The 24,866-nt window shown below is 40.1% G+C and overlaps 1 protein-coding gene and 1 long non-coding RNA gene across 5 annotated transcripts in view; both read left to right on the top strand.

Annotated features, from left to right (window-relative positions):
- The window catches only part of AFF2 (ALF transcription elongation factor 2), a 446,304-nt gene that overhangs the window by 24,554 nt on the left and 396,884 nt on the right, over positions 1 to 24,866 (top strand). The window lies entirely within an intron of this gene.
- LOC138110494 (uncharacterized) lies at positions 1,579 to 18,325 on the top strand. 2 transcript variants are annotated; one of them, XR_011150951.1, is made up of 4 exons: positions 1,579 to 1,645; positions 11,539 to 11,617; positions 13,191 to 13,337; positions 14,368 to 18,325. It is a non-coding gene; the product is annotated as an uncharacterized lncRNA (long non-coding RNA). The 2 variants fall into 2 exon arrangements; XR_011150952.1 differs by lacking the exon at positions 1,579 to 1,645 and adding an exon at positions 9,141 to 9,186.

The following is a 24,866-nucleotide window of genomic DNA, read 5'->3' as shown; positions in this document are numbered from 1 at the left end:
AAAAAACAGCCTTTAGTAACTTTGCATATAGCTTGAAGGCTGCTTTTGTTCCCCAAAATTAGTTTACGTTTAGCCTATATTAGTTATTCCCCTAGATACTGTGTCCCAGGCAGCTCGGTATTCAAGAGTCCTTGCAAATACAGAAGAATAACACCAAAGACTTGCTACAAAGACCTCATTGTAAGACTAAAAGGATTTCCTGTGAATAAGAGCTACACATGGACTTAACACTGCTGGGAGCAAGAACATACAAGGAGAAACTAACTACATAGTGAAGCCAAGACATTACTGTTTTTTAATGATTTCTTTGTAGATAGAGAGAAGAGGTCTTTTCCCAAGGAGCTCATGATAATGCAGCGTAGCCAAGAACACAAAGGAGAATGGTGTATAGAAGGAAAAAAGCAAGCCTTGAAGGAAGAGAGGAAGCTCTGGGCCTTCTCCATCTTTCTGTTCTTTTCTACTCATTTAGATGAGGTGTGAATGTAACTGATAGGCAATGCACACTGCCTCTTCTGCAGACAGGGATTCCAATGGGATATAATGATTTCTCAGTCCTGCATTAGGGTGCTGGTTCAAAGGGGTAGCAGAGCACAACTTAAAGGGACATCATTCTCAAGGCATGCACCATAGGACTGCTCACTACAGCGCACAGTGGATCCCTGTAAGGAGCCTCTATTGCCAGAACTGCATGGAAGGTGGTGTGTAATCTGCACAAACTTCATCTTAAGATATAAAGGAGTGGTCGTGATAGAGGAAAGCAGTAGAAACTCAAGATGTTGATTTTGTTGAGCCAAACTTGCAAAAGTATTAAAAACAAACAACAAAATAAAGTGATTTATCTAAAGCATTTTTTCCTCACAAGTGTTCTCCTACCTTGGATAGCTTTAAATAAACCCACGTTTTTATCAGGAGTGAACTTCATTGTTATCATACCTTAGTGCAAGATAGGAGTGACTTCAGCCTGAAAATACATAAGGAGCAAGAGATTTGGGGGTCAGTTTTCCCATATTGAATATAAATATGTTTATGCAATTTGAGAAAGAATTCATATTCAGTTCAATGCATCTCAGATGGAGGAAGGAGAGGAGTGGATGGAAATGCACTTTCTGTAGTGCTTTAAAGAGGAAATAAGAATTAGGATTGTCTGCTCTGTGCAATCTGCTCTGAGTTTATTTGCTCAGTTGTGTGACTAAGGTTGGCCAAGGGATGGTTTTTTAACCAGAGAGTATCCAGGAGTAGTCTTTTGATCCTGGAGTATGCCGGGATCTGATACTCATTTTGCTGAATACAGACACAGAGCAGTGGACTTGTTTGTGCAACCCTCACCTCTTCTCTTTGCAACAAAATATGACAGGGTTTTGCTGCAGACCAAAAAGCTTACCTATCTCTGACCACAAGCAGCAGGGGATGCTTAGGAGGAGGATGAGAACAACTGCTCTACTCTCATTTTTAACAGTGTACAGCTTAGAAACTCCACAGAAGAGGACAGTGTCTACTAACCTGGATTATGATCACCTCTCCTTTGCTGTTCCACAGGATCCTCACCTCAGGTTTGTCTCTAGCACATGTTTGGTTGGAGCTAACTCTGGAAGTGGCATTGGAGCATTTCTGCAGTGTACAAATGCCAGCTTTGTGTCTGTACAAGGTATTTATTCTGGGCTCTACTTCACCAGCTGGTGGAGAAATTATCCATGGTATTTAGAAAGGAAGAGAAGCTCTGAGGATGACTTCTCTGTCAGCTTAAGGGCAGGACTGTCAGGCCTTTTCATACCTTTTGGTTCTTTTCTGTTTTATCTAATGACACCATGCTCATGTTTTCCCTTCCCTAAAGCTTTAGTGATGAATCTTGTAGCTGTTGGACCGATGTGATTACATGCTGAACCACGCTGATGTAATCTTGCTCTTTCTCTTTCCTTGACCTTTCCACCTCTTTCCTCCATGCATTCAGCCTCTCATTTTTATAAGAAAAACCAAAAGCTGCTCATACTCTAATCATAGTGACCTTGGAGTCTCAGTTGGTGAGAAGCTACCTCATTTTGCATTCTAAGCCATAATTAGTGTCAGTCAATGTCAATGGCATGAGAAACAGCTACAAGCAAGAAAGGTCAGAGACTGGCTGTTCCTGCAGCCGAGCACACAGTGGGATAGGTGGGTGTCCACTAACAGAAATTTGTGTCTATGAGTAATCTAACAGGATACTCGACCTCACCATGTAGTTGCCAGGTACAATTTCAGATCATAGTTTTTTCACGTTACAGTATTAGTTTTGATAACCATGCAGAGACAGATGGCATTTTGTCGGCTTTCCAAAGCAGAGGAATAATTTGCCGAGCTGTAGCTAGTGTAATGAGAAGCCAAGTAAGTTGAAGATGAGGTAAAACCAAAGCATCTGTCAGTCCTTGTGTGCCAGCTTTTAGATGCCGCATACAAACTAATATTTCCACACAAAAAAAAAGTAGTGACTGTTGCAGATTTGTGTAAAAAAGATGGCATTTGATAACAATGCCACAACAGATGTCGTTGAGTCCATGCTTGATTTTTACTACTGCTCTGTGCATTTTTGGAAGAGATAGTTGCTCTGCACAGCTTGTATGGAGTATGTTCATTATAAAATTTTATTTTTCAGGAAACAATGAGATGGAAATTTTGTAGCTAATCTGATATTGTCCTTCTTTATCATGCTTCCTTAGTGGTTAGGGAGGAAGAGTTTATTCTTGTTTGATTCTTTTTCAATCTCTTTTATGTGAGAGAAGTGCCTATACCTATAACTATATACTCTATATAATATAAAAATCTTAAAAGAGACTTCTCTATTAAAATACAATGAAAAATTTGAGGTTACTTGCATTATCCAATATTACATTTTTCAGCATGTGTCATGGAAAATGTGTAACTATATCTTCCCTATTCAAAGAAATCCTTCTCTTCACCTTAATCCTATTCTTTCTCATCTTCTTTGATGAGAGAGAACAATGTTTCAAAAGTTCCCCTTTAAGAGCAAAGCTTGTAAAAAGAAACCCATGGAATACTATAGCCTACTTGACTCATTCTCCTTGGTAATAGATGTGGCAACTTAATAAAAGCAGCTTCTATCTAGGTCAAAATTACTTAAAGCATGCATAGTTCACCTAAAATATATATGTTTTTACTAAATACCTGCTATTATGTGGTATTCTCTGCACAGTCTGCATTGGGTGTTGGGAGTCTGAGGGGCCCAGTGGGAGTGAATGAACTCCTCAAAGGTGTGAACCTGACAAGGGCTAAACATTTATGTCCAAGCCTTTCTCAGAAGTAGAAACAGCAGGTCCATGGGTCAGTGCAAGGAAGGCTGAGGAGAGAGAAACAGCCCTTGGGAGAGAGAACAGAGGGGAAGACAGATCCCCCAGGAGCCAGAGCATCCTGCTGCAGGCCTGGGTGTAAACTTCAAAGGGATCTAAAGCTAAACAGCTGCTTGTTTTTATTGCACTTCTGCTGGGTTTTGTTTCTTGGTTGCGAATAGTGGTGCAAATGTTGCTTTACTGGGTGCAGGGGCGGGGAGGAGGGAACGCAGGTGTAGCTTTGTGTTCAGCTGGATGTCTTGTTCCCAGGGAGCAGCACTGACATGCTCCTGCCAAAGTCTATTGGTAGGACTGAACCACAGCCAAGAGCTAGAAGTCCAGTTTGAGGCAAAAATGGCAACAGATAAAATGGACAGGGGTTGAATCTGAGGGGCAAAGATACAACGTGTTGATTATAGAAAGATAGAGCAGTGGTTGATTGATCCTTTTTACTACCTGGAGCCCCAAAGCAAGGAAGAGTGAAACTCTGAGATTATAAAGTGCTTTCACCATGGGTTAGCAGATGCTCTCAGCCAAAGGAGTACTCTTAGACCTTGCCAATTCTTCAAAACACTTTCCTCTGCCAACCAGCATTACCTCTGCCTTAGCCACGCTGAACTGAAGTCTCACATGTTTTCATCCAGTACCAGATTTTTGCCAAGTATTGTAAGAGCAGACATTTTTCTCACAGTGGATTAAATTCACTGACTTTCTCTCCATTTCATAGCATTCAAAGGGTGTTTACAACACAGAGTTAGAGGCTGAAATTGCCATATTTTGTACAATTATCATAGAGTTTAAATTGATTATCCTAATGGAGATTGCTATTTTCAAAATGTTGCTGTCTCTCTGGCTTTATAGTGCATGTTGCAGACTGCCGATGCCTTATAACTCTTACACATTCTGTTTTCATTGTATGTTTCCTTATGAGTTTGAAAAATTATCCAAAGGTTTGGAGTATTAAAGGCAAACCTTTTTAAGGACTGTGTTCAGTATCAAATGTTAGTACACAGAAAGTGTGCAAGAATGGACTAAATACACTTGTGCTACATGAAGAGAGAAAAACAGCATCTAATATTTTACTTCTGCACCTGTACAGGAAAACCAGGCTCATTCAGTATTCTTTATTGTGCTTGAATGTTCATTTATTCAATACCATCTGCAAGAGCTTTGCTTCCTCCCAGATACGCCACACAAAACCCTTCATTCAATAAAATTAATGCTGATAATATCTTTGGATCCTATCCTTGGAGACAGTTTGGATTTCTTTGTATGAAATAGTTCTAAATGTCTGTAAAAGGCTAGAAATCCCAACAGCTTAGAATATTTGTGTCTTTGCAATGTGAAAACCAGAGTTTAATGGGAAGATGAGTAGGGTGTTCATGGAGGTCTGGAGGAAGAAATAGTGCTGTGTGTTGAGACACAGCCAGCTAAGGCTCTGCTCCCAGTCTGTCCAAGGACTTCTTGCAGAATGTTCAACTTTTTTTCCTCTTTGATCTCCCTATGTTGTGTGGGTTTGTCTGTATGCGTTTAATTGGGAAGTGGCTTATCTTTTTCTTTATGGCACAATGAGAGGCTTAAAAAACCACTGAAGGTTCTGAAAGACTTGGATCCAACAGAAAGACCATGACAGCACAATAACAAAGTACACTGTAACCTCTGTCTTTCAGGAATTGTCAACGTTGCAGGTTAGTTTTAAACATAAATAACTAAAGACATCAGGGAAAAGGCAGCCAAATCAACTTATCCTGCTGAAAATAAGTGGTAATAATTGGACTCTTGAATACAAAAATTGTAATAAATCAAAATACAGATTTAAAATTTGCAAGTTTAATTGGAATATTTTTAGTAGATAAGAAGATGAGCACCAAATATCATACTTTAAATTTGGTATCATTAAAGATGATCCAAGAAGCTAATACATTTTTTCTGCATCACTTTCTTTAAGTACTATTTTGCTTTAATGCTGAGCATAATAGATGACTATGATTGTGGTATATCATTTGTTAGAATAATGTTCTGATGAGCCACTTGTACAGTGTCAGCTTGAAGTAGACTTAATCCTTTTTCTTGAGCTATCTGTTATTCATCTGCATGTTCTCTGTGCTGTGTTTTCCACTGACCCCTGTTTGCTAATGATACTTTTTATTAGTGCCAGTTAGAATAAATTGGTCTGTTAGGTTTAGAGCAAAGATGTTAATAATGTTTTCAACCTCAATGCAATGAACATCACACAAATCACTCTGCATACTTCAAGATACAGGGGCACTTCAATCCATGTGGTTTTTGTAATTTGTGTGTCTGGTGCAATATTTTATAAAAATACTATTCATAAACCATTTTGGCACCTAGGATGCATTATTTCCTCTTTTGGGTGATGAATTTCTGTTAGAGGAGCATCTTTTGCAGCAAGGACTAGTTAAGAAAAAGCAAAGAGCAAATAACCCAAAGATGATAGAATGAGCTCCAGTGGTCTTCCTTTGCTTCAGCAGGTGCTTGTACTGTGACCAAACACTGACACAAGGAAAGAGAGTCAAATCTAATGCTCTCTGCTCACATATTCAGGAAGTTGAGCAGTAATATGAGAATGAGGACTGGGTCCACATCTTGCATCACTCTACTAAACACAGCAAAGTTATTGTGTGTTGGTAGAAATGCATATCTAGCATAAAAATTCTGCTCATGTCTGGTATTTCTTTTCCCAGTAGACTAAACTGCTTTTACGGGCACTATGGGGAGGTGCCATTGCACCTGACAGCTAATCAGTTAATGGTCTGAAGGACCAGAGGAAAGCAATAAGCTATTTCAAAGCACTGGACCTAGTTGTCAGCTCTTGTAAATTGGCATTAGCTGAGTTATTTTTTTTCAGTGATGTCTGATCTACAGGTTGCAGTTCTACTGTTTAGAAATGTTTCCGTTACCACTTTTTTCAGTTTGGGGTGTAGCTCATGGCTCTCAAATGAAATGTATTTAGCTGGGAAAGTGGCTGAGTTCTGCCATCTCCTTTCTCCTCTACGTCTCTCATTCTGGGGGTTGAGCTCAGTGTGAGTCTCTCTGGCTCACCATTCTTGCCATGATTCATCTTCCCTGCTGGTAGGACCATGATCTCCCAAACACAGAGGATACTTTTCATATTTTCAGAGTTACTTTAGGCCTAAGAATTGTATAGGTGTGCACTTCGTGTTCATTACGCTGGGATGACCCAGAAACACATCCTTGTGGCAAGGAAGGCCAAGAGCAATGGCCTGGACTGCACAAGGCAGAGCAATGCCAGCAGCTCCAGGGAGATGATCTTCCCATGTACTCAGCCCTGGCAAGGCCACGTCTGGAGTGCTGTGTCCAGGTCTGTCCTCCCCAGTACAAGACACACTGGACTGACCCAGCAAAGGACCACGAAGATGATTAAGGGATTGGAGCATCTGTCATAGGAGGAGAGGCCAAAAGAGCTGGTCCTGCATCTTGGAGAAGAGGAAGATCAGGAGGAACTTACCAGTCTGTGGGAATGCCTGATGGTGGAGTAAAGAAACCAGAACCAGATTCTTCTCAGCGGTGCCCAGTGACAGGACAAGAGGAAATGGGCACAAATAGGAGCACAGGATATTCCATCTGAACATAAGCAAAACTTTTTTATTGTGGGGGTGGTCAGACACACAGAACAGATTGCTCAGAGAAAATGCAGAGTCTCCATCATTGGAGATACTCAAAACCCAACTGGACACAGCCTGCTCTAGCTGATCCCACTCTGAACAGCAGGTGGGACTGGTTGATCTCCCGAGGTGTCTTCCCACCTCAGCTGTCCTGTGATGAGACCTCAGACCTTGCTACTTTTAGCTTGTTGCAAATGCAGTACTGGATCTCTGGCATCTATCTGCTCTCTTGCCCATCTGCTAGAATGGCATTGTGCCCACTCAGAAGGTGCTATGCCAGTTTCAACAAGGCACAGGTGCCAACCAAACATAGATTTAGAAAGATACCCTGCATAAGATCCTCCTGGTAGTAAGTAATGCCAAATTAGGCCCACATGCTTCATTACGAGGGATCACATCTGTTGAGGCCTGTGGGCATTGTACCATCAATTACAGCCTTTATCCTCTCATTCTCTTTCCTGAAAGCTTTAGTGAATGGAAAGCAAAATTTATGAGCCAATCAAGTGTCTTGAGAAAATGTGGGTTTTCCCCTAGTGATCTCTATCTTGAAATCTCAAAATTCAAGCCGCTAGTGTTTATTTCCCTCTGTTAGACATAATTCAGTATACACTAGATTTGCTTGTGAAGGTAATAGAAGAAAAAACACTGAAAAACATACTCTTTCTTGTCACTTAATACCATGAGAGAAGGATTGTATGCAATTCATTTGATACTTGTTAGACCCCGAAGAATTATTTGGACTGGAACCTTCATTTAGTAGAAGAAAATGCATCAATTTGGTTGTTGTGCATTCTCAAGTTTCACTTTGGCATTTAAAAGATCACAAGCCTCCATCTCTGCTGGCCACTGTTTTGTCTATGTTGTGTGGGACCTGGAGATGTTATATTGCTCAACACACTCTATGAGAAGAATTCATGACCCAGAAAAAATTATTAAAAGCTATTAAGCCCTCTTGCTTCAAGAATGTTGGTCCTGTGTGGGTAAAGAAAGGTGGTAAAGTGCTGACTGAGTGCTGCCTGCTCACTCAGGAGCAGTTACCTGTGCCTGTGGCAGTTCAAGGGATATTAATTAGTCCTTCATGTCACGTCAGCTGGCTTTGGAGTTTGCTATGCCAGGAAGAGTCTTCTCACTGTTGACCCTGAGTCCTCCTGACCTCTGCTCAGGGGGTTTCTTTCAGGATCTCCCTAAACTACAGCATGTGATTTGCTATCAGTGAAATGTTTTAGGAAAGACTGAGAAACGCCAGAGCATTAATAATGTCAGAGCAGGGGTAAAGAAAACAATGCAACAAACTGTCTAGAGCAGAGCAGTCAAGGTAACTGAGTAGGACTGACAGCCTGGACAATGCACAGGGTCTCGTGGTTTAGCTTAGGCTGTAGCTGAGGGAAGGTGGGCACTGCTTTGCACCTGTCTGCACCTCATATCTAACCTGATGAGAATTGGCTTGCATTATTTGGCAGTCACTTTGAGTTACACCAGCCTTAAAGCACAAGCCCCAACACAGCCCTGCGATGTGTTGGTGTGTTCTTGTCCCTGGTTGAGTCAGGAAGTTTGCAAGGTAGGGCAGCCCTGCCTCAGCTCTGGCAGCACGGGGGGCTGCTGGAGGTTCAGATGCTGAGCTCTGACACATTGTTCTATCCGTGCCTCCTGCTGCTCCGGCTGATGGGCAAACCAGCTGTAGCAACCCCGGAATGGAAAGCATCATAATTCTGATGGTGTTTATCCCGTTCTTACATCATTAAGAGAAATAGGTTCTAAAACACTGGCGAGTCCTGCAGACTGGTTTTATTCTCATAATGATCCAAATATTGATATCCGAAGAGTCTGTTGTTTATGCACCATTAGGTATTCGGCTTGTGGCATTTTCCCACATCTTTCCATCCAGACCTGGAGAACACATGCTGTCATATGGTTTGCCTATTCTTTAAGAGTTAAAACAATAAAAATAGCACAGCAGGATCTTGTCCATAAACAATGGAAACATTGCTCTAAATTCAGTACTATTTCTGTTTTTATTATGTGATCGCTTCTTTGTTGTTAATCACTTGCCCTACTTAATTCATTCATTATACTCGAAAGCTTTGAGATTAAACCCCCAGGCAGGATAGCTTCATATGAATCCTTTCTTTTTTATCTGTTCCAACTTAGATTAAGTCTAGGTCCTGTTTAATGAGGTGCCACTTGCTGGCTTTTCATGCAGAAAGAATTCCTCATACTCAGCGGTATGTATATACCATATAAATTATAAAATATTTTACTTTTTTTTTCTGAATTTCTAACTAATATGTCCTGCAGAAAACACTGTTATTACAAGTTCCCTGGGATATGGGTGGTTGGCTACTTCTGATTTGAATTTTCTTTTTTTTTTTTCTTTCAGTAATGAACCTTGCTGTTCATTTTTCAGTTATTTCAGGGTTTTATTTAAATTATGCCATTTCATAGCAATATTAATGGCAGTGATAAGACTTCTTTGTCTATGTTTGGAACTTACTAAGTCAATTATTGGAATGCATTCACCTGCCATACTAATGTTAACAACCTGCCTATGCCTGGCAATGTTTGGTGTTTATGGATTAGCAGGGCCAATGTGGTGTAGGCATGGAGAGTTTATGGTCAACAGCAGCTCAGGGAGTGTGATGGGGCTCTCACCTCACAGTCTGAGGGGAGAAGTACTTTAATATGACCATGTTGACTCGGGTTAGGCTTTGTCATGCAACAGAGGTTGGAGTTTGTACCTCTGCATCTTTACTGAACTGTCTTTGTTGCACCCCTCTGTCCTGTGGATAAGAAACCCATTCCATATTGGCAGACTCCTGATACTAATGGCACTTCCTCCAGGTTCATGGAACTGCTTGTTCTGATCCAATTTTGTCTGGTAATTCCATGCTGGACTCATATCTGTGTTTTTGGCTTTTTCACATTCTTTCCAATGCCAAAAAACTGGTTGGAATGCCTTGCACGTGTCAGCCCCTGTGTCTGTGTTCTCACACGTTGCAGGTGGCAGGTTTTGTTATGCTAACCATGAGTGTTTATATATATATATATGTATAGGGAGAGTCTGGCTACACTGCCAAATCCCCACTTTCTGAAAATTTGGGACATACCTGTTTTCACCCGTTTTTGGTTCGAGACAAGGAATGAGAAAACAAAGCCATAGTTCAGCTATTTTTGTGAAAGCCTGCTGCAGATAAGTGGTAGGTTAGTGGTGAAAGAGCAGCTTTGTCCTGCTGAGAGGAAGTCATCACAAATAATCTCTATCATGAAACAGCTTCTAAAATGCTTTTTTTCCAAAATTTAAGACTGAACACCTAACAGAAATGGGAGGCAGCAATGATGTTCATCCAGAACAAACCGTGTTCCATGGTCTCTTCAGAGTTTTTGTCCTTGTTTTTGCCTGCTGAGTTTAAGGAGTTTGGTTACCTTGCTCCAAGATCAAGCTGCTCTTGAAATGTTATTCCAGTTGTATCAGTTATGTTGAACAAAGCATTGTTTGTGCTGAACGAGTTATGTTGTATTAAGCCAATTTAGGCAGGGGTTTTTTAATGCAGTTTCTGAATGTTTCTTCCCATTTAAAGAGAAGACAAGCTGTAATCCTCAGCCTGAGTTTCTGGTGACTCTTGAATATTTCACCTGGACTAATGCCATCATTCATTCAAAGTCTGGGATTTAGGCCTTTCTCCAGTGCTGGTTAACTCTGCTCTGTTGTGAAGCTCTTGCTAGAACCCTTCTCAACACCTGGCGTAAATGAAAATTGTGGTTTGCTCTGTGTGCCCCTTCCCTCTTGTCTTGTCATACTCCCTGATGCAAAGTTTTTGATTATTTCACCTTAAGGACAGTTGAGAGTCCAGTGTTAAAGAATTTATATACAACAAAAATAAGAAGCAACGAGCTGAAAGATTTTTCTTTTAACTCTGATTCAGACTAGGTCTGTAGATAGGAAATGTTTTTATTGTTAGAGGTACTGCTACTGATATTCAAAGTTAGAATCAACATAAAGCTTCATATTGAAGATTAATATTCAGGAGGAATAGGAAAAGGACCTTTTTTTTTTTCAGTTCTGTAGGTGACTGATTTTGAGAACAGTGATGGATACTTAGATGGGAGAGAATGGAAGAAATAGAGTTTAAGTACACCTAAATATTTGGTGTAAGCGATGGCTTACAATTTATTCTTTCTTCTGAAGGAAGTCAAAAGAAGTCAATACTAATCACTGCAGGAAGGATATTTGACTCAGAGAGAATAGTAGGTTTAAGCATTTTTTTGTTAATGCTTCTTAGAATCTAATGTTAAATAACTCCTTAATAGTAAATTTTTATATATATGAAAAATATGCAGAAGAAGCAGATGACTCAACATAGATAAAAATGGAATAATTTTACATTTCTGAAATACCTATGGGTAGTCAAAAATTATAAATGCAAGTATTGGTACATAAATATCATCTCTAATAGGTGATCGACAGCTCTCCACTTTGTGAATCAATTAAAAAAAACTCTATAGTCATGTATTTAAAAAGTACCAAGTAAAAAATGAATTAACCAGTTGTTTTCCTTGCTTCTGCTCTCTGTTGCTAGGCTGTACCACTTATCACCTGTGAGACATCCAGATCTGGAACAGAAATAATAAAGGGAATTGCGACACTTTCAGTTCAAGGTACCGATGGTGTTTCACAGTAGGCTCGCCCCCCACAGCCAGCTTTAGAGAGGAGATCCGTAGATTTTCAGCTGCATAGTGTGATGTTATCAAATATTTTGAACTGTAATCTTGCAATTACTATTAATGTTGCATTAAAAGATTATTTAATGAAGGAGATCATGCAGAGAACAAGCAATATAATGGCTCCAAGCAGCTTGCCTCCCACATACCTGGAAAAACTCCCTACTGCTACAGAGGGAGGAAGAACAGTTAGTGCCAGTTCTAAACAATAGGTTTCACACTGTATCTGTTAAGACCTGTTGCTTTTGGCAACAAAAACTGACTCAAAGGCATAAATTTAAATTTTAAAAAGTGGTGTTTGGTGATTAAAGACAAACACAGAATATTCTAGCTTCTGCTGTGCATTGTTCAGAATTCAAAGGCAGTTGTGGAGGTGTTGGCTGTCTGGGTGTTCCTCTCCACCGTGTATTGTTTAACCTCTCTGTGCATTTCAGGACCAGATCATGTTCTGACAAACGTGTGGGTAATCCAGAAGCAGATGCACTTGCTCTGGTGTAAAACTTGTTGGAGTAACTTAGGAGCTGAGGCTTCAGCTGTGCTTCAGAACTGAAATGCCTTTCATGTTGTAAATTTATGTGGCTGTTGCTGTGGTTCTCTGTTGGCAGGACCCTCATGTAGCAGATCTCCCTGAGGTATCTCTGAAGATGCTGCCTGGCACTTCCTTCAGCCTTTGCTTCATGTGGCTGTTTTTCTTTTTGCCACACTGAAAGCTGAGGGAAGTGTGATGATGTTAATGTGAGGCTAAATCCTGACAAGCCGCTGGTTGCACAGGGAGTCCTGGACTGCAGATACTTTCAGAAAGTGGTCCACTTTAAAGAACATGTGAAACACATGCACATTACACAAATTACAGCTATGATGGTCTAAGGACACAGGCAGGGTAAGATTTGGAGGAAAACAGCTCTTTATTTTTTAAATTTTTAAAAAATTCTCCAGTACAGGAAAATTGGACAAGTTTTCCATACAAAACCTTCCTTGTTTCATGCATTGTAGATGAACAGAAGGAAAATCCTCGATGCTGTTCCATCCTCCAATGAACCTGAGTTAGATCACACCACCATGTTTCTGGGTTAGCAATCACCTTGCAGAGGGCTGTGTCTGAAATAGTGTGTTGTGCTCTAACCCCAGGTGCCAGGGGTTTTTTTCTGTAAACTGAAGAACCAGGCTGTGATGATGTAAATGTCCTCATACACTGATTGAATTCTTACTGCCTTGCTTGTCAGTACCTCACTCCATCAAGTCTGATCAGATATCTGCAGAATGGTGCCACAACAGTGGGGTTAAGAGTCTACCCAGTTTTGGATACCCATTCCTTTGTGTTTTGGACCAGTGGGATTTTGGGTGATTAGTATCTGGAGTTTCTTCATCTTCACAATAGAAGGTCACTCTGTCCTGACTTTATCTATTCTCTTGCATTGTGGAATTTGGGCACAGGGTGTCTGAAATGGCACATTTCATTCTGTATGTGAGAAAGGCCAGGGATTTAACTGGCCTTTTATTCTTCACCTAGAGGAAAACTGGACCTGCTCTGCTGCAGTGCAAATACCCAGTAGCAGCTGTAACCCAAGACCTAGTCTGGATTTCACCCTCCCAGACCTCACTGGGTTGCTGGTGAGCACTCATCCTGTACAGAATTAGTAGGAAAAGTCAATAAAAAGTAAGCACTTTAACCTCTGTTTTTCACTGCACTTTTCTCGTTAATCTTGTATTCGGTTCACTGTGAGCGAAGGCCATGTGTGTAAAGCTATTTACACAAATTTATTACCATGAAAAAGAAAATCCTACCTCTGACAAAATCTAATTGTTAGACTGGAGGTATGAGTGTTCATATGAATTTCTATACATCTTTAAAGTTCAGTGTTTCCATCCAATTCATTAAACCGTGAGCCTGCTTTCCTCTCATCTTTATTTGTAATTGCATTTACAAACCATGAATAATTAGAAATAATATTTGAAACAAAGGCCTTTGGGGCTATATTAATCAAGGAGAAAAGTGTTACTCATGAAATTTTATGGGATAAGCACAATTATCAATAGAAGATTATTCCTGTAGCACTAGTCTTTTTTTTTTTTTTTTTAAGGACTCGTGGTCCCATTAGAAATACAGTATTTTGTAGGAAAGAACAACATTTTCTCACTGCACAATGTATTCCTAAAATTAAAGTAATATTGTGTTTAGCCTCATAATGTCTTTGGGGGAAAGATTGGTTTAATTCAACTCCTATTATATATGAGAAAGTTGCCTAAGTGATTTTCAGGGCATATGGCCTAGGAATGGAACTGCATGTCTTGAATGAGTTCCAGCAAATTTCATGTGCTCTTCTTTTACTGCATCTTTGTTGTTACAGAGGAAAAATTAATTCAGTCTCTCAAGAAAGTAACTCTGAGTAGATTGAAAGAGTGCCTGTCTCCTCCTCTCTAGTCATGATTTTCTAGGGTATCTGCATTCCACTGGGCATTGAAGTCTTCAAAAATAGCCACAAATTCATGAGCACATGAGGGAGTTTTCCTGAGAAATGGCCAAACCTTTGGAATACTTGCTAGAGAGAGAAAAATATGATCATGAATTTCAATATATTGAAAAATATAACCCAATTTCTTTTTGATTATTCTCTTCTTTGACACATTTTTCTCAACAAACCACTGCTGGTCATGTGTTGTCTTCATTCTTTTTCTTACCTTTGTAGATTAAACAAATGGAACAGAGTAAGTGGAAAGGAGCAGGATACTGTAGAAAAAAAATAGAAATACATAGAGAAAGAGATGATTGCAGAAGCAACCTGTCCCTGAACAACAGTTTCCACCATCTGTTTATCAATTCTCAAACTGAAGCAGAACACATGAAATACATAGGCAAGAGCAGAGAGGTCCTTTGTGGGAGGTGCTACACTCAGCAGGAGCCTTTCAAATACACTCCTCTTTCTTTTTGTCCTGAGCTTCAGAAGCTAAACGTTTGGATTTACAGATCTACAACCAGCATTTTAGGAGTGTATGATACTGCAGTATTTCTTCTGCTTATCAGCTCAGCCAGGAAGAATAGTTGGGCTTTTTAAATGACTGTCTCCACTGCATTCAGCTTCTGGACACTGATGTACTTTTGCCTTTGTTTCTAAGTCCCATCCAGTCTCTTAAATGCTTTTACAAATTAAGCTTGAATGCAAGCTTCCACCAGTATCTGAAGTGCAACTTATTATTCCTAATGATCCCTCCTTCTTTTGAAATGCCACTCAACTTCTCTTTACTGGAACCATTAAATATAGCTAAACGAAATAAATAAATGAGAAGACTATTTCTGGCATGCAACCTTGACAAATTTATCCCTTATATTTCAACAGTTTTTCAGTTGGTAATGAAATGCTCATCTCTGTACCTCATTATGGAACTTTGTGACGTTTCTTTTAACACTGCTGGTGGTGACGTTACTGGGAAGCTGTGTTAACTAATGACTGTTACATTTATAATTTATTCTAAGCAATCTAAACTGTTGTTGGAAAATAGTGAGTGTCTTCTGAAGCTTTATGAATATAGTTGCAGGTATATGAATAATTTGTAACCATATATTCACTGATTAGACAAAAATAATGGAAGTCTTGATACTAGTTGTCACTGGAGCGGTACCTGTGAAAAATCTCACTTTCTTTTTGAACCAGTTGGGATATAGACAGTAATTTTCCATGAGTGTTCGACAGAAATCCTGCTTCATAGTAAAGTGCATCTTCTCCCACTCCAAAAGAAGCAGTATGTAACCTTTCTTCAATTCCTTAAATAAAAATATGCTAATCAGATGTTAATTAATTTCATTAAAATTTAAGAGGAAACATGTAATTATAGTACACAGGTGCAAAATTATTAGCCAAATTTTCAGTATTATCTACAACTTGAAAACTGAACCTCTCATCATTATTTATTATTGACGACCGTGCAGTACTTGGATGCTTCCGGTTTACATCATGTAGTAGTGAATAAGGAAAAGCCCTACATTCTGCTGGTGTTTTAATCACCCTTCTTTATTTTAATCTGTGATCAGGCTGTGTCCTCTGTTTTACACAGAGACTATGTTCTCAGTTTTTATCCTGAAGATTTGTGGAGATGAGATGCATAACTTCCAGCTACTACTGGAAATAGAGCATAGCTTGGAAAGTGAATTTCTCAAAGTTCTCGACTGTGTTGTTATGCCAAAACAGAATATTTGGCACCATTTAAATTCAGGCACACTGAAACAGGAATCTGATCTTTATACAGGAGTTCAGATATACAGGTTTAAGGGAAGCTGCTCTGGCTTCTTCAGGAAGTCCAAATGCAATAATCACAAATGCTATACTTGGGTCACCAGTGAGATAGTCCAACTGCATAGAGCAGGAAAGGTTTAAGGATGGTGTAAAACTAAGCACCACTGAAGCTTAGGAACACATTGTCACTCCTGCCCTCTGCCCATGTCTGTAGAAGATTCAAGCAGGTGAGAGGACATGAATGGCATAGACACCTGAGCAGTCCCACTCCCTGCTTTTAGCATTCTCTGAAATCCACAGATAGGCTTCCTTTGCAAACAGTTGAAATTAATTCCAGTACAGTCATTAAAAATAATGTAAACCAGGTCTGCTTGAAAAAATTCATCTACCTGGACTCAGCATAACCCTGAAGTGATGTTATTTATTCACGTTCTGAGGATTTTATACCCATGCAGCAGAGTGGAGAGTCATAGACAAGCTTATTTTCCTTGACTTAGCATGTCTTGCACCTTTCTGTAAAAGAGTGAACATCTGGAGAATCACTGGCTGTGAGTGTGGCAAGTTTGCAAATGTATATATTTAAACCAAAACCTGAAACTTTCATTTCTTCCAACATGGTTTTTGGGAAGATCTCCACACTTCTAAGTGGAGTTTCTTGTAATCTTTATTTTGGTGCAGTCAGTAAATGTGATTGTTTTCCCTTTGTAAATGGGTAAATAGCTGTAAGAGCCAGGAAATGCTGCTCAAGTGCTTCTTCTTTCCATTGACATGCTCTTTGCAGCTTCTGCTTTCTGTGCAAACTTCCCTGCTGGCCTCTGAGATTTACATGAGGGAGTACAGTCCTGGTGGTATCCAGACAGAGTTGCCCTTTAAACATACATACTGTAATGCCACATTTAATTTTTCTGAGAAAGTGAGTCAAATTTTGCATGAGAAGGGTTTTGTTAGAATCAGCCTAAAACTGGACTTTGGTCTCTTCTCTGCAGTCCTAGAAGAAATTGTGAGAGTTTAGGGTAAACTTCTGCATATAATATTGACCAGTCTGTTTGCTGATATTTAGTTCTTTACCTTATTATTTCAGAACCCGAGGCCTGCAATGTGTCTGTGCTTTTTTTTGTTAAGCCTGTCAAAAAAATTAAGAGCTGATTTTTGCCCCTCTCATAGCTCACTTGTAAGATTTCTTTTGTTTCTCCTACTCTTTCTTCATCACTTCAATAGCCCAAGGTGCATTTAATTGCAACCTAAGTACCTTGCATTCCCCTTGCACGCATTAAAGAGTAAATTCTGAGTGATTGGACATAACTGGTACTTATCGTAATAAATAGCATATTCATCTCTTCCACAGTCAGACAATTTCATACTGTGCAACTTCTCTGCCTTCTGAAATGTCACCACTTAAACTGCAGCATGATTTTCCCATGAGGACACATTGAAAAGGCCTTTCCTGAAACACAGCTTGGAAATGTAACCTGTAATGTTATATTTAAACCAATTTTATAGCACTCGAAAATTGGATGAACAAGTACAATGCCCACATAGTAGAGACAATGTATTCTTTTTATTTTTTTTTCCTAGAAACTGGTCCTGGGTTTAATGAATTTTGAATTTGATTTTTATTTTGAAGTCACTTGCCTGCGTTGTGAAAGCATTTCTCTGTTATTAGGCTTTGCAGCTGCAGAAAGAGTTACTTTCAGATATCTCTCTGAGATTGTAAACATCAGAGCAAAAACTCAGGTACTGCATGTCATTTCCTAACCTTGACCTAAACAGCACCTAAGTCATCCTCAAGTTTGTTGGATCATGACTTTTCAGGAGAAAGCTGCTCTTATACTGGTGAAAGATGATGAGGTGTTTGTTTTAGGAAGAACTCTGTGAAGATAGAGAAAGGGGAAAATGAATAATCGTGTTTAATCTGAAATGTGTTTGATGCATTTGTCTCAGTTTTTAAGTGAACCACTCAGTGATGTGTCTGCAGGTACCCAACAGAGCAGAACTGTCCTGGAAAGCCTCCATTCTTATTCCAGTATTTCATAAATCCCAGAGAAACTACCGGAAACAGTTTGAAAAAACTCACTAGGAGGAAAACAAATTACGAATTAATTAAAAAACACATATTGAATTAAAAATACAAATTGGCCAATTTCTGTCAGTTTTGAACATGGTCATTAAAAGGATCAGCACCAGAACCCCCAGCATGGCTACTGATGTTCCTCAGGGACACCAGAGGAGAAGTTGGCACAACTTGGGCAAAAACATGACATCAGCCCCTGCCAAGTAAGGCCAGTGGGAAATCTCTCTTGAAATGCCTAGAGAATGTTGGATCATGCCAATAAAAAATTTCAGTCCAGAACTATTCATCATATGCAGGGCTTCTTAATGGATTTGAGTCTATTTCTCCTGTGTAATAAAATACAGAAAGCACACACTTTTCAATTATTTTTGTAATTAATTAAATGGAGCCACCATATTATTTTTCTATAGCACTAAAAAGGAAGAATGAATCTGCTTTCTCTGTAGTATTTATAAGTTTTCAACTGGATTAATGATTAGGACACAAAAATAGGACAAGTTTGGACTCATTTGTCAGCTTGTTGGTTTGGGTTCTGGGGGTTGGTATCAGACAAAGGAAAATTGGCATTTTATAAAACCATGCATGACATTGCTCTTTTTCCTTATTTGAAGATGAGTACCATGTCATGTTACACACAATAATAAGAGAAAAAGTTGTGTATTTGTTACACAAGTTACATAACTTACAAAGGCATGGCTAAATCACTGGTGGTCTTTTATCAACACTAAATTCTCCAAAATTTGGAGACCTACAAAGGACAAAACTGTTTGTATGTGGGTTAGATTACCAGTATTCCCAAACTGCTGTAAATCCACATGCCAGAACTGGCAGCTGGTTTGTACCTCTGAACCCACCACTGCACAGAAAATCCTGCCCTGGCAGCTGGGCTGCACTGAGGGGCTGTGAACTGGGGTCACTGGTGTGGCCTGACCCAAAGAGCCACCCACTGAAAGACCACTGCAGTGTCACCTTGGGGTGTGGTTTGTGTCACACCGAGTGCTGCCAGTGCAGCACAGAGTCACTCATGTGAACCTGAGAGGCTGAACCTCCTGGAAGAATGCCAGGCTGGAGCTGGCTCCTGTTTTGCCTGTTTCCTTGCGTAGGTTGGAGTTCCTCATGCTTGACCTCTCACATTAAGTTTCTCTCTCCTCCATAAAACCCAGGGATAAGTCAGATTAATGACTTTGGTCTGTTTGTCCATTTTTGACAGGAGGCAATTATAGCTGGTGAATAATACGTTGTGTCCTATGTGTGCTTTTACTCTGTGTTTATGGTTACCAAAGGAGATTTCCTCTCCACACACTTCCTTTCACTAAAGGAAGAACAGCCTGATGTGCAGTTACTCCTTGCTGGTTTAGTCATTTAACTGCTGCAATATAGCACTTATTTATTTTATCTGGATTTATTCCTTCTCTCTTCTGTTCTGATAGCTGAATACCTTCAGTTGTGTGGTTATGTTTCATTAACTGGCATTCAAGCTGTAAGTGTTCATGGCTTTAATGGAGAATCCAGTACTGAATACAAAAGGGGCCTGTGATCTCCTTAGGGGCTGGGAGAATTTCGAGATAGCAGAGGGCTTCATGCAGGAATTTGTAGGAACTGTTGTCTAGCCCAAGGGCTGGAAGTGGGTCTGTATGACCATGAGGTAAAAATCAGGGGTTCCAGAAACACTAGATCCTACTCAAAGCAAGAGGTATTTATACTTTTAAGGCTCTATCTGCCAGGAAATCCATGCAGCTTTGGCAGCATGACATTGACCCTGAATTCGTGTGCCTTGAGCTGACACTGAGCACCCACAGCTACAAAGCTTCCAAGCACCCATCAGTGGCTCATCCACAAGGATTGTGAGGATGCATGCTGTGTTATCTTGCACTCTTGGGAATCTTACAACCTCTTGTAAAGTCCATGGAAACTGCAACCCAAAATTTCCAAAGGTTCCTGGGACTGCCATACTCATACTCTCACACATGCAGTCAGATGAGCAGAGGTTTGCACTGTATCAGATTTTATTATCCACACTAGTGACACAATAATCAATAACTATCTCAGAAACGTGGTGCTTAATCAAACCTAGGACAGTGCTCCTTTCTGTACGTTCCCAAGCCTTTCCAGGGAGCACGTTGTCCACGGGGATGTGGGGCACCTACTGCTGCTAAACCTGCTCTGTGCAGCCCAGGACCTGCATGAACACACCTCTGTGCCTGTGCAAATGACCGCTCTGTGTGCATCCACAGTCACACATGGCACACACGAGGCTGTGTTAAACAGTGCAAACAGCCCAGCCAGAATTTCAGCACCAGTGGCTGTAATTTAAACAACAGGCTCCAACCTCTTCAGTCTCTGCTGGATGGATTTTTGTTTCCCTGCCTATGCATAGGTCAGCCAACCCATGATAAAAGCAGTAGTTTGTTAATTCATCCACCCCAACCTGACTTGCCTGAATGCTGTAAACAGTGCTGAAAACAGCGGTAAGAGTTTAAATTACACTGGTTGAAAATCCACTTCTGCAAATTACTGGGAGTCTTTTAAACAGATAAATAATGTTTCTCCTAAGTGCAAATCTGCACTCCGGAGACAGAAAAGGAAGAGTGTAAAAATATGTAGGTCTGATTTTGTTTTCAGTGTCACCCTTAGCAAAATTTCTGTGGCAAAATTCTAAAGCAGCTCGATGCCAACAGTCTGCATCAAGTGTGCTGTATTTGAAGCAATTGAGCTAATGTTTGAGATTCTGACAATCGGAAAAATAGGTTGGCATAATTATATTAAGATATCTGAGAGTGTCATGTACTTTGCAAGACTGAATTTTAAACTGTTGATTTAAATTAATGAAGATTCAAGAGTTTATAATTTGTTTATTTATTGAAATCAAATGCAGTCCGTGTTTCTAACTAATTGAAAAGTATACTTGTGATAGAGAAAGTATTTAATTTGGGCAGGCAAGCTACCAGACTTCCAAATAAAGATGATGAATTGCAAATTCTCAATCTTAATCCCTGTAGGCTGACAGTTACCCCTCTAAAAGCAGCATTTGAGTGATATACTATAGCTGGTAATAGCACACAGCTGCAGAGTAGGAAATCCCATTGATATTTTGCAAAGCTTTTGTTTTGCTTCATTCATTTATTTTTCAAAATGATACTTTCCTTATTTAGAAAAAAGAACTTTTTTTGTTGCCATTGTGAGTAGACTAGACCTTTAAAAAGCAGTTAGTTTGACATATGTAAAAATGCCTGGGCTCAGCTCTGAATTTACTTCACTTGCATGTAGCATTTTCAGAAGCACAAATGCATGTGTGATTTTGCAACCTCTTCCCCCCTCCAAGAGTAAGGAACACATCTCTGTTATACATCCCAACATTCAGCATACAAGATCGAATGTAAAAAAGATTTTTTCTCTCTCTAATGTATAAAGCATGTGTCCAACAACAGCAGCAAAATCAGTGCCAGAAGAAGCAGTCCATAGGGAAGCAGTAATTTGTGTGTCTGCACATTATTCTGTGTCTATGCACATATTAACCCTGGTATACAGTAAATTGTGTTACCATGGCAGCCCTCACATGGAAAGTTATATGCTAGTAGGGTATCTCTAACAACCACCAATGGGGAATATGCATGTTCTGGCAAATGAAGAAGGGTGTAGTTTCTTTCTGTGAGGAAACAATACACTATAATTAAGGATGGGAAAACCAGGTTGCAGAAATGATGAAAAAAACATAACATTTGCCCCAAATGTAAAAAGTAAAAAACAGAAAGCCCTCAGAATTTCCTCTCTCCCTTTTCCCATCCATCAGCACCACCCTGACTACCAAGAGCTGGAGTACTGTAGCCTTTGCTCAGACAAAGCTTCCCTTAAAGCCCTGTCTTATAGTTTTCATTCCATATACTTTTCATTGAGGCTTTTACAGGGCACTTTGCTTACATTAGTTTTTGTGTCCAATTTTGAGATTGAACCTCTTTCTTTATGATGAAGCTGGTTTGTCAAGGGTGAGCTGCTACAGTTCATCAACACTGCATGCTATCATATGCTGTGTTATATTTTTAGTTGTAAATACAACTTTGCCAAACTTCAGCTTTATGGCTGACATTTTGAAGCAGATGCTATTTCCCTGAGTTGTTTCCTTTTTTAAAAATGCTTAAACAAAAAAAAAAGGCTCAACCACTTAGAGGAGTCAGATTAGAGGAAAAATATTTTTTGACCCCATTAGAAATTTTTTGACCATTCTCCTGGAACATTTAGCACCTGCTGGTTTGAATTGGAGTCTCAACATTAGTGATACACAGATGATAGCATCACTCAAAGAGAAAGTACAACAGAAATGAGAGACCGTGTCAGTGTTTTACGATACAAAACTCAGCACTGAGTAAAGGGTCAGCAGATTGTGTGAGTCATCAGTGGTTTGGAAAGAAGAGAAGAAAAAGGCACGATGAGATAGACACTCCCAAGAGCTACAGGCTTGCTGTATTGGCTGAAGTTTAGTGGGAAAGCGGTGCTCCTGTCAGCTGGTGTACTACATAACAATGTTAACACCACTACAAACAGGTTGTGGCTTATTGCTTCAATTTCTTATGTACTGGCAAGAGAATTAAGAAGATTGATGCATTAGGATCTTAGATCTCAGTCAAATTAGGTGACTAAGAGGGTGATGAAAAAAATGCTTGTTCTTTGAAGGAGCACAACTCCATCAGAAATTTGTTACATCCTAGCATCAGGCCATTTGATGAGCTGCTGATTTAACAGCACACTTAGCAGGCAGTAGTTACATTGAAAGGGGCAACTACTTAATCAGTGCTTTAAAGATATTATGTTCAGAGTGATTTAAAGGGATATTGTGCTTTAGTAAGTGTGCCGTGAGTATGAATATTTTCTGCATGAAGTGAATGCAAAAATGAGGTTGTGCAAGTGTCATTTATATTGTCAGCTTTTTTATTCGGACATATGTTGAAAAAAGAAAAAGCCACTAAATACTAAACAAATACTAGCATTTTGAAAATATACTTACTGGAAGGGAATAGCCATCAGTGGAGGAGAACAGGGAAAGAAAATAGCAGCTATCACATTCCATGGATTTCTGGAGTAGAGGAAGAGAGAAAATAATGAAGTATTGTAAAATAGAGGAGAAATACTAGGAGTAAAGTGAACAAAGTACTTGGTTTCCACCGTGGGAGTCCTGTGGCCTTAAGCCGAGATGGGGGAGATTCAGATTAGATATTAGAAAAAAAATTTGGTTTGGGTGGTCAGGTATTGGAATAGGTTGCTCAGGTAGATGGTGGAGGTGTGTACAAGGTGTCTCCATCTGGCTCTGGGTGATGTGGTTTAGGTGTTACAGGGGTGCTGCTGGATGGATGGTTGGACTGAATGATCTTGAAGGTCTCTTCCAACCTTGATGATCCTATGACTTGGGAGATCTCCCTCATCACCATGAACGTATCCAGGAATGCTCACTGCCTCTCAATACCTGCCTTCTGTAACAAGTGGCTCGAGGAATAAACCCTATTTACCTTCCCAAACAAGGGCAAAGCTTGCTACAGAGGGACCTGTCAGCACTTTGAGATCTGATGCTGCATTTTGTGTCTGATAAATATCTGTGGGGAATCAGCATGGGAACTGCTTCCTGAAGCCTCACGGAGAGCATTCAAAATAACAAACGGGAAAAAGTGAGGCAGCAGTATCAGTGTATTTGGAATATCTGACACTGTAGGATGGCTGAGGTAAAGGGTGTTTTATGCCAAGTGACAGATCCAAGGCTGACATGACTACAGATTTACACAGCTAAATTTTGGGTTGGTGACTGTACTCTGTAGCTCACCCGCCTCAGTTTACCAAGGTGTGCAGATTAGAGCTCCTTCATTCCCTAGGGCCCACATGTCCAAGGCTCTGATTTAAGTCCCCACAACATGCTGCACTTACCCACCTTTGTGCTGCAGTTATCCACCCTCATGCTGCAATTATCCACCTTCGTGCTGCCTGGTGCTCCCCAGTAATAGCTGGTCACTGCTGGGACACTCTGCTGCAGAGAGCAGAGCCTGGGGCCAGCACCAGGGTCCTACAGGTACCTGTGGTACTCTGGCAGCCCAGGCTGATGGAGTGGAGCTTTTCCTCAGCACAGAATTCACCAAATTTTGAAAATAGCCATATCTTTAAGGTCCACCACAGAAAGCACAAATATAAAGGAGGGAAAGTAAAAACAGGTTTTGGTTAGGGCAGGGGAGCTATTCATTTTGTTGGGGAGAAAATGAGGCAAGGCAGAATCATTAGCAGGGCTCCTTATGAAAGCAGGAGTTGCTTGGGAAATTGCAGTGCCATTGACTAGAATACATGGAGCACAGAAGGGAGATATAATAAGAGGAAAGCAGTTATGCACCTAAGCCCTGAAATGTAGCATTACATCCATCCTGAGAGGTAATCATTCCTGTCATTACTAAGCTGTAAGATCACTCAGTCCTAGCATGGTAGAAATCCAGGAGCTCAACACATAAGTCAGGTAGCTTTTCATAACTCTCTGCTTCTGTGGCTCAGCTGGAGTTCAAAAAAAGCCTCAGATAGTGGCAATCACTCTTATGGCTGCTAACAAAGCTTGTAAGTAATAACTCATAAACCTTCTTAATTGAAATAAATTAAATTTTATCTTCGTTACTGCTTTGCAGAGTTATCTGAAAGTGCATTGGTTCTTGTTCAGGGCCTGATGCATTGGTATTTGCACTTGTGGCTCTGGAACAGAAATTCTGAGAACAAATGATGTATGTTACTACACAGAGTTCTATCTTCTTTTTAGTGGCCACTAAAAAGTGTGGTGTCCCCTCCAGTTGCCACACTTGTGGTTTGCAGTTTGTGTGTATGATCTGTATTACACAGCTGAACCACGTGTGTGCAACCTGTGTGACAGAGG

This window comes from Aphelocoma coerulescens, chromosome 4A (genome assembly GCF_041296385.1).
Source record: "Aphelocoma coerulescens isolate FSJ_1873_10779 chromosome 4A, UR_Acoe_1.0, whole genome shotgun sequence".
In the NCBI taxonomy this organism is placed as follows: Eukaryota; Metazoa; Chordata; class Aves; order Passeriformes; family Corvidae; genus Aphelocoma; species Aphelocoma coerulescens.
Note: the sequence above shows the minus strand (reverse complement) of the source record. Positions and strands in the feature narration are given on the sequence as shown.